Source organism: Hibiscus syriacus, unplaced genomic scaffold (assembly GCF_006381635.1).
Source record: "Hibiscus syriacus cultivar Baekdansim isolate YM2019G1 unplaced genomic scaffold, ASM638163v2 tig00116989_pilon, whole genome shotgun sequence".
Lineage (NCBI taxonomy): Eukaryota > Viridiplantae > Streptophyta > Magnoliopsida > Malvales > Malvaceae > Hibiscus > Hibiscus syriacus.
The window spans coordinates 5,937,522-5,952,188 of NW_024063508.1; the positions used below are offsets into that span (position 1 = coordinate 5,937,522).

Genomic DNA, 14,667 nt, shown 5'->3' on the forward strand with positions numbered 1-14,667 from the left:
ATGTTCTTTAGGGACCTCTATGATTGTAAGATTTAAAGCTTTTTCTAATATAGTTGGATTTTGAATTTTCTCCTTTTTCAAAATGTTTTGGTCCAACTTTATTGAAAGAAGCTTTAAGATCATCAATTTTCTTTTGAGGATCATCATGGACTCTTAAAAGTAAATTATGCAAATCAGAATTTTTCTTTTCAAAATCTTCGATTTTGATTTGCAATTCTTTGTTTTAATTTCAAATCATTGTTGGTCTTGGATATGAGATCATTTTCATTTATCAATTTTGAAATATCTTTCTTGTATTTCGAAAATAATTTCTCATAATCCGAATCCAACCCATTGTATTCCTCTAATAACTCATCATAATAATAATCTTCTAAATCAAATGAGTTAGAGGTTACATAAGAATCTTCCTTGATGGCCATCAAGCATAGGTTCACTACTTCTTGTTCCTCTTCATTTGATTCATCATCATCATCATTCCAAGTAGCCACGTGTGCCTTGTTCATCTTCTTTGATTGACCATTCTTCTTTAATTGCGGGAAATCGTATTTGACATGACCATGTTTTTTACATTCATAGCAAATGATATGGTCCTTCTCCTTTGGTTCATTTTTGAAGCCTTCATTTCGTTTGAATTTTCTTCCTCTATTAGGCTTCATTAATTTTCTGAACCGTTTGGCAAATAATGTCATTTCTTCATCATCGTCATCATCATCAGAATCACTCTCATCTTTTATGGATTTGAGAGCAACTCCAACATTCTTCTTTTTCTCAGTCTCCTTCTTTGTCTCATCATTCTTCTCGAGGTTTACCTCATCTTGAATCATCATTTCATGTGTGATGAGAGAACCAATAAACTCATCGAGAGTTAAAGACTTTAGGTCTTTAGCTTCGATAATCGTCGTCTTCTTTGATTGCCAAGCTTTTGGAAGAGAATAAATTATCTTCCTCACAAGCTTCTCGTTTGGAATGATTTCTCCATATGCTTTGAGACCATTGACAATCACGGAAAATCTATCCGTCATAGCTTTGATATCTTCTCCTAGATTCATCCTGAAATTTTCATAGCTATGAGTAAGAAGACTAATTTTTTATTCTTTTACCTCGTTGGTGCCTTCATGTGTGACTTGTAGTTTATCCCATATTTCCTTGGCGGTTGTATAAGATGAAACACTTCCGTATTCATCTGGTCCAAGTGCATAGAAAAGAATATTGATAGCCTTTGAGTTGACCTGGAACATTCTCGTCTCTTCTTCACTCCACATATTTATATTTGTGGATGGTTCAGAGTATCCGTTCATCACGATTTTCCATGCTCTCGTGTCACTAGCTTGAATGAAGTATCTCATCCTATTTTTACAATAAGCATAGTTAGCTTCATTGAAGAAAGAATGCTTGTTGACGGGATGAGAATCAAGAATAAAGTTGAAGTTTAATGTAGAGGCCATTAATGACTTGAATATCGATCTAACTCTTCCCGAATCTACTCAAGAGGTGGTAAAACCTTCAAATGAGTGTTGTTCTGATACCAATTGTTGATTTAATTGATCGGATGAATCGACCAAGAGGGGGTGAATTGGTAATTAAAACGTCGGTGGAAGCTTCGACAGAAAATTGAAAATATTTGCACAGCGATTTAGAGTGGTTCGACTTTCTCAACCAAAGTCTACATCCACTACCTTAGCTATCCACACTAAGGATTTTCCACAAATTCATTAATTTTTCTTTCTTTTGAGGAAAAAGAATAACCTTACAAATCTCTCAAGAATTATACCCAAAATTCTTGAGAACACTCTCTCCCAAAGATAAAATTACAAATTCACAAACTTTACAGAAAACCCGCACAAGGTAGATTGTTTGCACAATTCTAGAATAAAGAAAGAACACTCAAGAATAAATACAATTGAGCACAAATGGTATTCTTGAAAGCAAAATGAATATTGAATGGAAATAGGTTTGAAATTCTCAAACAATAAGTTTAAGGCTTTCTCTTTTGATTATCTCTCAATTCTTGTTGATCAATGGCTTCAAAACTTGTTTAAATACACATTGGATCAATTCTGAACGTTTGGGATCATTGGTTAAGTCAATAGAGTCGTTGTTGTATGTTTTCCATTTAAAAACTCTGTTGGGGGCGTAGGGGTATCGGTACACCTACTGTAAAATTCAAATATTTCAACCATTATTTGACCAAGTGTATCGGTACCTCCCAGGGGTATCGGTACACTAATTGCATTCGATGTTTCTATAAGCCAATTATGACATGAGGGGTATCGGTACATTCGGCTATGTATCGGTACCCTTATTACATTTTAAATTCAGGGGTATTGGTACATCCGAAGAGTGTATCGGTACACCCCTACTTACAATTCATTTTTGGCTCGATTAAGGTTCGAAATACTTTGTAAAAATTGTTTCAAAAATATTTTAAGATTGAAACACAATTTTACACATAAGTAAGGAGTAAAATTGACATTTAAAAAACTTGGAGTAATAAATGAGATATTCAATTAATTTGATCGAATATTATTTTTGAAATTGAACATAAAATCTTAAAATTTATTTACATTTTAATTGTTATATCGAAACATTAAAATGTTTTCAACACCCATGAACACAAGTTGTACTAAAAACACATAAAGGTGTGCCTCCTAGGCCCTAACAACAACCATAAGTCAGCTAACTCACTATAGTTTTTCTTTAATGAATATATTCTCATTTCCTATTATTAATCTCAACTGTTAATTTTCACTTATCCAAAGGTCATAAACCAATGTAAAATTTAAAAAGTTTTAGACTATATATTTAGATCTATCCAAAGGTCATAACCCTATGTAATATTTAAAAAGTTTTAGGCTACGCATTTAGATCTTATCCATATATATATATATATATATATATATATATATATCAACAAAAATATATATATCATAACAATATAATAATAAAAAAACTTATGGATTTAATTGTAATATAAATTTAGATTTGTAGTGTTTTTATTTTTAAAGAATTATTAATTTGAAATTTATTAATTTAATTTGAAAGGAAATCAATTATTCTAAGATAGATTTGATGAGTTCAAGGTATTTTTCGATAAAACAAACACTAAATTCACTTTTAAGAGGTCAAAGTTAATTAAATTTAAAAAAATTAGATCCAACAATGGTCAAAAACAGTGTCAAATGGTAACCAACGACAAGACATTTTGATCGAATTTATGTGTCAAAATGATAATTGATATAAAATTTAAGAATCAAATTAGTATTCTATTTAAAGTTCAAGGAACAAATTAAAAGTTAACCTATTTTGACCACGCTCTATTTTATCAAACTAACATGAATTAACAACTCACTAATCAAAATATAACAATTGATAACGTAAGTGATCAAAACGTAATAATTTCAAATTTGATGAGCAAAACTATACAAATAAAAAAAAGTAATTATTCGGTAGTTAACTCTGTAATTTTTTAATTAAACATTTCTTTAATCACTTATCTAACTTGGTTAGTGCATATTTAAACAAATTATAATTGAAAGACTATTTACGTCGCAAATACGTTAAATCCTGTTCTCACCTTGGATCTGAAGCTTTAAAACCCTCAAAATTTACATCAATTAGTAAAATTCCCGGGGGTAAAAAACTAATTACATTCATTTTCATTTAGATCAGTCAGCCGTTCACCTGTAGAAAGATCAACTGACACAATTCACTAGCTCCGCAATGAGCTCTCCGGTAATCTTATCTTACATAAAATTACATTTTAGAAAAGAAATGTTGCTATATTTTTAGTTTTTTTTAATTAATTTTATATTTGTTGAACTTGAATTTATAGGGTTGTGAATTATTCTGTGGATTTATAGAGCTATGTAAGGGACTAACAATGATACTAATCGGCGGCGACATTGTTGTTCAGCTTATCCCTTCTTCTGTTACTTACCTCGCTCTTATTCCCCCAGGTTTTTTTCCCATTTCAGTTTTTTTTTTCATCGTTTTTCTGTTAGTTCTATTCAATTTCGTATTGGTAAAATTGGGTCCTGATTCGTTCTGGTTCTGGTGGTGGTTTTAGTGAAATACCCTAATAGGATTTTAGTCAAATGCCATTGTTAATTGACCCAAAATCGAAGGAACACTAGTGTTAGACTGATTTTGCCTTGTTGTTTTTGGAATTGGGTGTTTATTTTAATGGTGATCTGGTTCTAGTTTCAATTGCACTGTTGATGTTTCGACATGATCCATGAAGTAACTCAACATTTTGTTATCTGAATGTTTAATCTGGATTTTGGGATAGTTGCAGCATTTTCTTAATTTGGATAGTTATCTTTTGATGGGTTTTTCTAGTTATTTAATATGCGTATTCCGTTTACTTTAGGTTATTCTGATTCAGATGATAGTGTTGGAAACGAGTGTGTGTCTTATATGGGTTGTTTTCGATATATTTAGAGGCTCATATCTCCATACGCATCATTTCAAGAACTCAATACTCTTGTTCTATTTGAAACTTATTTTACAGGACAGTTCCTTTTGGTTGGAACCTCATAACAAGCTGGTTATATTGAACAATCAGTACATGGGGTATGAGCATGTTTTATTTTACTCCTTATTTCCACAATTTACCTTTTTTTTCAATATAGTTATACTAATGAACACTGATTTCTGCAGGTTGTTGTCAGCACTATTGGTCTTCTTTTCATGGGGAAGTTGCTTGAGCCTATATGGGGTTCTAAGGAGTTCCTAAAGTTCATCTTCGTAATTAACTTCCTAACTTCTTTCTGTGTTTTCATAACTGCTGTCGCTTTATACTACATAACAATGCAGGAAAATTACCTGCGAGTACTACAATCCCCTCTGTGTTTTTGTAAGCATTTTTTTTCTATTAATTCTTCGCATAGCCTTACATCTTCTGCTTGTTCTTTTTCCTCCATTCTTATCAAATGTTTGAGAATTGAAATAGAATATATTTCTATATTGAAGCACTCACCCTTTTCCCCTCATTGTTCTTATTGGTAGGACTATGGCATATTTTTCTCGAAGTTTATGAAATATATTGTGCAAATTTTAACCTAATTATTTTTCAATCATGTTTACAACCCTTATACCTCTGAACTATGTTACTTAGACTCGGGTGTAAGTGCGGATATGAGCATATTCCAAAATTGGAATGTTTAATCATATCCCATGCCCATGTCCGAGTATGTGTTTGATGTGGGTACTATAGGGAAAAATGAAGAGTGCCTCTCAACCCTTGGCCTGCTAATTTTCTTTTGGTCATTTTGCTAGTAACATGCCTCATTCCGGTTTCCATGGAGTGCTGGCGGGTTTCTTGGTTGGCATCAAACAAATTGTACCTGACCAAGAACTATCTTTGCTAAAAATAAAAGCGAAGGTAAAAATTCATATTTGAAGCACCATTTAATTTGGTTTGACATTAAAATTTTCTTTGAATTCAAATCTTTCGTCCTTTGCTTGATGCTTCATATGCCATGCAGTGGCTGCCGTCACTTATGCTGTTGATTTCTATCTCCCTAAGTTTCTTCACCCCAGAGTCAGCAACATATCATCCAACTTTTTGATATTTGGAACATATATGGGGTGGATTTACCTCAGATACTTTCAGAGAAAATCTGAAGCAAAGCACAGGGGTGATCCAAGTGAAGATTTTTCATTCTCTATGTTTTCCCCCGAATTTATAAATTAAATTTTTTTTACTTGGGATTCAATTGATATAATTTTAAAGTTTTATTAAAAATGTGTATATTTTTTTTACTTACATTGAAAAAGAACAAATATTGATATTAATTAGTACTATATAACATTAAGCAATGTCATTCCAATTGCATAATTAATACTACACTATGTTAACACAATTATTAGTATTATAATTATTTTCTTCTTCCCTTGGATTATGAAATGGATATAAGTGTAGTTGCTGCTGTATCTACAAGAACAGTGAAGAAGACAATAATGGAGGCTCAAACTAAGTTAAAGGATTCAAGAAAAAATTATGGAAACATTATCCGGGTCAAACCCAACTTTAATGGTAGTTACAAGTAAAAATAAGATATAATCAAACAAAATGAATTCAGAAAAGATAAATATCAAGAAGCCAGTGAAAAAATAATAATTTCTCTGTAAATTTTTGGAGTAAAAGACGAGGAGAGCCATCTACAAGACCAAATTGCAACAAAATGACTTGGTGTAGAAGTAAGACTATCTAACATAGTACAACTCACCAAAACCCTAGCTTCAAATATTTGAAAGAGACAGAGAAAACATTAAATAGCAATATTGAAAACATATAGAACGTATTATGATCGACAAATCTCAATTGAAGAGCAAATGACATACATATAGAACATGAACTACTAAAGAAAAAAACGATGAAATTCACTCTAAAGTACCGTCTTCACCATCATATCTGTCTAGTCCTACCATCATGCTCATCACCTTCCCACTCACCCATGTTTGATTTCGCCCATATTCCCGCGAGAGACCTAACCATTCCATATAAACCCACCGTTCCCAATTTCCCATTCCATTAGGTGTCATTCCACGACCAAGAAAGCAGGATTGACATGAGGAGCAACACCAGTTAGACTATTGTATTAAAAACCAGAAATGACGGAAACATGCCGTCGACACTGTTTTTCGTCCGGGCGGGAGAAAACTTAGTACGACTTGGGGTTTTCTTTTGAAAAAGGTTTTGAAATGTTTTGGAATCGCCATCGACCTTTGAGTTAGGTAAGCCGAATACCTAAAAAATTTCTTTTAAAAGAGTTTTTAAGAAAACATCATTTTAAAAGATAAATTAGTCTGCGTGTAACCAGAGATTCATTCTTTTTAAATAAAAAAGGGTTCGAGGACCGATTATGTGTGGGGAAGGATAAACACCCCCACAACGCCCAATATTGGCACCCCATCGATTATAAATTGTCTCTATTAGTGAAAATTTAAGAATTCGAATATAAATTTAAATTACGATCCCATTATTCTAAATTCAACCATATAATTTTTATTTAACAGGAAATTTTAAGGAGAAATATAAAATATTTTAATATTTCTAATTGAAGAGAAAATAATCCCTAAAATATTTTAGGACGAATATTTCTCATTTCAACTGAAATAAAAAGAATATAATAATTTCTTCCAAGAATTCGAGGTTAAAAGAATTTAATTCGACCAAAGAAATAAATTAAGCCAATTTATCCAAATTATATGATTAGAAAAGATAAGGGATATTCAATTACTTAAAAATATCGAGACTAACTCCCTAATAAAATTAGACGAATTTTCTCGATAATTTAAATAAGAGAATATTTCCTTTTCCTTTCAAGCTTGATTAATTTTAAACGCAATCAATTTTTTAGTTTTTTCTAGTGGGGTATTTATTTATTTTAAAACATCGGAAAAGGACATTTCTTAATATTTTAAAATAAATAAATACTACCCTTAATCCAATTATGTAATCGGTTGAGTTATGTTTAAGAGGCTTTTAGACGAAATAAAATATAATGATTAAATATGAATGCCTAAATAAAACAATATTAAATTAAAGCATTTAAAGAAAAATTATAAATATGCATATGGACTAAAAACAATTTTAAGGTTTTTAACTTTATTTTACTTTATAAATCTATACATATATTTTTTTAAAACATGATATTTAACATAGAACATAGTATTAATTATAAAATATACTAAAATGTAAAATATAATATTTACACAATGCACTACATGCAATATTATATATATATATATAATAAAGTAATATATAATACTGTAAGTGAAATAAATATCTGTTGAAACATTTTAATATTTCGATATAACAAATTAAGTTAAATGGATTTTAAGATTTTCCAAATGATTTTCTAAGTATATTCGATATAACTATTCGAATATCAAAACATTACTCCAAATATTTCAAAAATCATTTTTAATCCTTACTTAAGTGTAAAATTAAGTTTTAATCATAAAACAATTTCAAAATAATTTTACAAAGTATTTCGAACCAATTCAAAGCCAAAAATTCCAGATTGCTCAGAGGGAACCGATTCCCCCCATAGGAGGAACCGATTCCCCCTGAATGGTTTGGCTCCGAGATTTCCAGAATGCTCGGAGGGAACCGATTCCCCCCAAGGGGGTACCGATTCCCCCCTGTTCAACGGTCGAAATATTTGAATTTTACACTTAGGGAACCGATTCCCTATGAGAGGGAACCGATTCCCCCCACGCTCCAAGCTGTTTTATTAAATGTTTTCACACTAAAACGGCTATAATATCTTCTCTAATCATCCCCAACGTTCAGAAGTGATCCAAGGTGTATTTAAGCAAGCTTAGAAGCCATTGATCAGAAACAAGAAACATCAAGCAACTAGAATCAAGAGAGAATCAAAGAGAAAGCATCAAACCTCAAGTTTGAGCATTTCAAGCCTATTTTCATTCAATATTCATTTTGCTTTCAAGAACACTTTTTGTGCTCAATTGTATTCATCTTTGAGTGTTCTTTTTTTTGTTCTAGAATTGTACAAACATCTTACCTTGTGAGGTTTTCTTGTAAGTTTGCAAATTTGTAATCTTCTCTTTGAGAAAAGAGTGTTCTCAAGAGTTAGGGTATACTCTTGAGGGAATTGTAAGGTTATCTCTTTGGCCTCAAAAGAAAGAACAAATTAGTGAATTTGTTGGAAAATCCTTAGTGTGGATAGCTAAGGTAGTGGACGTAGACTTTGTTTGAGAAAGTCGAACCACTGTAAATCGCTGTGCAATTACTTTCAATTTTCTGCAAAAGCTTCCACAAAATTTTATTGCCAATTCACCCCCCTCTTGGCCAATTTCGTCATTCGATTAACTCAACAATTGGTATCAGAGCCTAACTCATTTGAAGGTTTAATCGCCTCTTGAGTCGATCCGGGAAGAGTTACATCGATTACAAAGTCATCAATGGCCTCCACTTCAAACTTCGACTCCGGTCTCGATTCGATGCCCGTCAACAAGCCTCCTTTCTTCAATGGAGCTAACTATGCCTATTGGAAGAATAGAATGATGTACTTCATTCAAGCAAGTGACATGTGAGCATGGAATGCTGTAGAAGAAGGATACATCAAACCTCTCACTCATCCAAGGTTGTGGAGTGAAGGAGAGACAAGAATGTTCCAGCTCAACTCCAAAGCCATCCATATTATTTTTTGTGCTCTTGGACCAGATGAATACGGAAGAGTTTCATCGTGTACAACCGCCAAAGAAATATGGGACAAACTTCAAGTCACACATGAAGGTACAGATGAGGTAAAGAAATCAAAAATTAGTATTCTAACGCATAACTATGAAAATTTCAGGATGAAACCAAATGAAGACATCAAAGCTATGACGGATAGATTTTCAACGATTGTCAATGGTCTCAAATCATATGGAGAGATCATCTCAAATGAAAAGCTTGTGAGGAAGTTAGTCTACTCCCTCCCAAAATCATGGCAATCAAAGAAGACGGCAATCATCGAGTCTAAGGACCTATCGTCCTTAACTCTTGAAGAACTTATCGGTTCACTCCTCACTCATGAGATGATGCTTGAAGATGAGGTGGACCTTGATAAAGTTGAAGAGACACCAAAGGAGAAGGAGAAGAAGAAAAACATTGGAGTTGCTCTCAAATCCACAAAAGATGAGAGTGATTCTAATGATGATGATGATGACGAGTAAATGTCATTGTTTGCCAAACGGTTCAGAAAAATGATGAGACCTTACCGAGGAAGAAAATTCAAACGAAATGAAGGCCTCAAAGATGAACCAAAAGAGAAGGACCCGATCATTTGCTATGAATGCAAAAAGCCAGGGCATGTCAAATATGATTGCCCACAATTGAAGAAGAAGGGTCAATCAAAGAATAAGCACAAGGCTCATGTGGCTACATGGAGCGATGAAGAAGGTTCCGATGAAGAAGAACAAGAAGTAGCAAACTTGTGCTTAATGGCATTTGGGGAAGATTCTAAGGTAACCTCTAACTCATCTGATTTTGATGATTTATCTTATGATGAGTTATTAGAGGAATATAATGGGTTGGCTTCGGATTATGAGAAATTATTTTTAAAATATAAAAATGATGTTTCAAAGTTAAAAAATGAAAATAAACTCATATCCAAAACCAACAATGATCTTGAAAGTAAAATCAAAGATTTGCAAATCAAACTAGAAGAGTTTGAAAAGAAAAATTTAGATTTGCAAAATTTACTTTCAAAGGTCAATGATGATCATCAAAAGAAAATTGATGATCTTAAAACTTCTTTTGATAAAGTTGGAACAAAACGTTTTGAAAAAGGAGAAAATTCAAAATCCAACTTTGTTAGAAATGATTTTAGAAACTACAATCATAGAAATCCTCAACGAACCTTAAATGGTAAAATCTTTAGAAGTATATGGGTTCCTAAAGGACTCATTACTACTAAAGATAAAGATATCCTACACAAATGGATACCTAAGGGGACTAGGATTTTGGAAACTAATGAATATGGACCCAAAAGAATTTGGGTACCAAAAATCAAAAATTAATCTATGTTTGTAGGGAAAGGAGCATTGCTACAAGGCACGAGAAACAAATTCAAATTCATGGTACCTTGATAGTGGATGCTCAAGACACATGACCGGAGACAAAAGCCGGTTCATAGAGCTTAACGTCAAAAATGGAGGAGAAGTGACTTTTGGTGATAATTCAAAAGGTCACATTGAAGGTATTGGTACAATAGGTAATACCTCTTCCATACAAATTAAAAATGTTTTATATGTGAATGGATTAAAGCATAATCTATTGAGTATTAGTCAATTATGCGATAAGGGATTCAATGTCTTGTTTGAAATTAATGGTTGTAAAGTTATCGACATTGCATCTAATCTGATTATGCTTGTTGGTCATAGAATAGGAAACATTTACATGGTGCATTTAGATTCTATTGATATGACTAATTTGTGCCTAGTTGCTAAGGATGAACATGATAGTTGGTTATGGCATAGGAGACTAGGTCATGCTAGTATGAGTGTTTTGCAACGGTTAATTCAAGGAGACTTAGTAAGAGGGTTGCCTAAGCTTAAATTTGATAATGATAAAATCTGTGATGCTTGTGCTAAAGGAAAACAAAAACGAGTTTCTTTTAAATCTATTAATGATGTATCAACTAGTAGAGTATTACAATTGATCCATTTAGATCTTTTTGGGCCAACTAGAACTACTAGCTTGGGTGGAAAACAATATGCATTTGTATTGGTAGATGACTATTCTAGATACACTTGGGTTCTATTCTTAAGTACTAAAGATGAAGCATTAGAAAATTTCATCACATTTTCAAAAATAATCCAAAATGAAAAAGGTTACTCTATCACTAGTGTTATAAGTGATCATGGAACTGAATTTGAAAATCTTGGATTTATTGAGTTTTGTAATTCTAATGGTATTAGCCACAATTTTTCAGCACCTAGAACCCCTCAACAAAATGGAGTTGTTGAGAGGAAAAATCGAACTTTAGAAGAAATGGCTAGAACCATGCTTTGTGAAAATAATTTGCCAAAATATTTTTGGGCAGAAGCCACAAATACCGCTTGTTATGTTGTGAATCGAGTAATGATTAGGCCAATTTTAAAGAAAACTCCATATGAAATTCTCAAAAATAAAAAGCCTAACATTAGCTATTTTCATCCTTTTGGATGTAAATGTTTTGTTTTAAACAACGGTAAAGAAAATCTTGGTAAATTTGATGCTAAAAGTGATGAAGGAATTTTTCTGGGTTATTCCTTAAATTCTAAAGCTTATCGTGTATTTAATAAAAGAACTTTAGTTGTAGAAGAGTCTATACATGTTGTTTTCGATGATAATCCCCTTCCGAGGAAGGATTCTTCTGTTAATGATGATGTAGGTATTGTACAAGCAAATGACGTTAGAAATGACGTTGGAGAATCATCATCAAAGGAAGAAACAAAAGATGAGGAAACTCATGATCCCCTCGAGAATCCAACCATTGAAGAAAGGGAAGTATCTTTTCCAAGAGAGTACAACTATGTCAAGGATGGTGAAATTATAGGTGATCCATCAAAAGGGGTAACTACTCGATCTTCTCTTAGAAATATCTGTAATTATGTTGCATTTATTTCATGCATAGAGCCTAAGAACATCAAAGAAGCATTAAAAGATGAACATTGGATTATGGCTATGCAAGAAGAATTAAATCAATTTGAGAGAAGTAAAGTATGGACATTAGTTGAAAGGCCTAGTAATAAATCTACTGTAGGTACTAGATGGGTTTTTAGAAATAAACTTGATGAAAGTGGTAATATAGTGAGAAACAAGGCTAGACTTGTTGCTCAAGGGTATACTCAAGAAGAGGGCATAGACTACGATGAAACATACGCTCCCGTAGCTAGGATGGAAGCAATTAGAATGTTATTGGCATTTGCATGTTTCAATGAATTTAAATTATATCAAATGGATGTTAAAAGTGCATTTTTAAATGGTTTTATAAAAGAAGAAGTGTACGTGGAACAACCTCCAGGTTTTGAAGATTCAAATTTTCCGGATCATGTTTTAAAATTGACAAAAGCTCTTTATGGTTTAAAACAAGCTCCTAGAGCTTGGTATGAAAGATTGTCAAAATTTTTAATTGAAAAAGATTTTTTAAAAGGAAAGGTTGACACTACATTGTTTTTAAAGAGAAAAGGTAAAGATTTATTAGTAGTTCAAATTTATGTTGATGATATAATATTTGGTTCTACTAATGATGTTCTTTGCCAAGAATTTTCTAAGCTAATGCAAAGTGAGTTTGAGATGAGCATGATGGGGGAGCTCTCATTTTTCTTGGGACTCCAAATCAAGCAAAGAAAAGATGGCATCTTCATTAATCAAGCTAAGTACGTCAAAGATATGCTCAAAAAGTTTGGACTGGAAAATGGGAAACCTCATAACACTCCAATGAGCTCTTCAACAAAGCTTGACTTAGATGAAGGAGGTAAATGTGTAGATGTTAAATTATATAGGTCAATGATTGGCTCTTTGCTTTATCTAACTGCAAGTAGACCGGACATTATGTTTAGTGTTTGCTTATGTGCTAGATTTCAATCATGTCCTAAGGAATCACATTTACTAGCTATTAAGAGAATCTTTAGATACCTTAAGGACACTCCTAGTTTAGGACTTTGGTATCCTAGAGACTCTAGCTTTAGCTTGCATGCTTTTTCTGATGCGGATTATGGAGGATGCAAATTAGATAGGAAAAGCACCTCCGGTACTTGCCAATTCCTTGGAAATATGTTGATTTCTTGGTTTTCAAAGAAACAAAATTGTGTTGCATTATCTACCACTGAAGCGGAATACATTTCAGCTGGTAGTTGCTGTGCACAAGTTTTATGGATGAAACAACAACTTTTTGATTATGGAATTGAAGTAGGTATTATTCCTATCAAGTGTGACAATACTAGTGCTATTTGTCTCACTAAAAATCCCATCCAACACTCTAGAACTAAGCACATTGAAATAAGACATCACTTTATTAGAGACCATGTCACTAAGGAAGATGTAGTTCTAGAATTTGTTGATACTTTGCACCAATTAGCGGATATCTTTACAAAACCCTTAGACAAGGAAAGATTTTGGACACTTAGGAGAGAATTAGGTTTGACCAACCTATCTTCACTTAGTGTTTAAAATAATTTTAGCACTTTTAATAAATCTTGAAAAATGCTTATAATAATAATTTTTGATTGCATTCTTGCTATTAGTTAGGGGGAGTTTGTGATTCTTAATGAAAATTAATTTTATGTTCAAAAATCGATTAAAGATTAATTTAATTGTTTGAACATAATTAATGTTTGATATATGAGTTGCCAATACCACTAGAAAAGATTAATTTAGCATTTTGTGCTTAAAAAATCGGATTTTAGCATTTTGGTGCAGAGGGAATCGATCCCCCCCTGAGGGAACCGATTCCCACTTTGAAGGGGAACCGATTCCCCCCACAGGGGAATCGATTCCCCCTGGGGTTCTGTTAAAATCGGACAGAACACCCCCAAAATCCCAAAACCCTCTTCTCTCCCTCTCTTCCGCCGTTTTTCACCTCCTACACCCTCAAATCTCCATTTTTGTCTCAAATCGACGATATTAATCAGAATTTACTTCAAATATCATCTTCTAAACCTGTTGAAATCATTAAAGTCGTGCAAACAACATCTAAATCCCCTCAATCTTCATCTTTCAAGGTAATTTTTCTAAACTCTCTATTTCATTATTTTTGAATATAGGATTAGTTGTAATTAGTTCTAGGTTGAAATAGTGATCGGGCATTGCTTATTTAGGGATTAGAAACTAGATGTTACAACTAATTTCATCAAAAACACAAGAATTTTTCAAAAATTTTAAATTTTCGAAATAAAAAAAAATGTTATTTTTCAAATTATTGTGTTTTGATTAAATTATGTTGTTGTTATGAAAAACTATACATATATTGTTTCTCAAAACCATATTTTTCAAAAGTTTTTCAAAAACTTTGCCCATTAAGATTGATTTAGAGAATCTTGAAATATTGAGGACTCATTTGAGTTTTGGGATTAATTGAATTGCATACATCTGTTTTAAAATTGCAGGTTATTCTATCTATTCCGATTTCCTTCACCATGTCAAGTACTAAACGTCCTAGGTCTTCA

At 32.4% G+C, this 14,667-nt stretch overlaps 1 long non-coding RNA gene across 1 annotated transcript; it reads left to right on the plus strand.

The window, feature by feature from the left end:
* Positions 1-3,561: 3,561 nt before the first annotated feature.
* LOC120193178 lies at positions 3,562-5,691 on the plus strand. The gene is made up of 5 exons (XR_005522841.1): positions 3,562-3,732; positions 3,833-3,956; positions 4,511-4,572; positions 4,660-5,383; positions 5,487-5,691. It is a non-coding gene; the product is annotated as an uncharacterized LOC120193178 (long non-coding RNA).
* Positions 5,692-14,667: the final 8,976 nt, after the last annotated feature.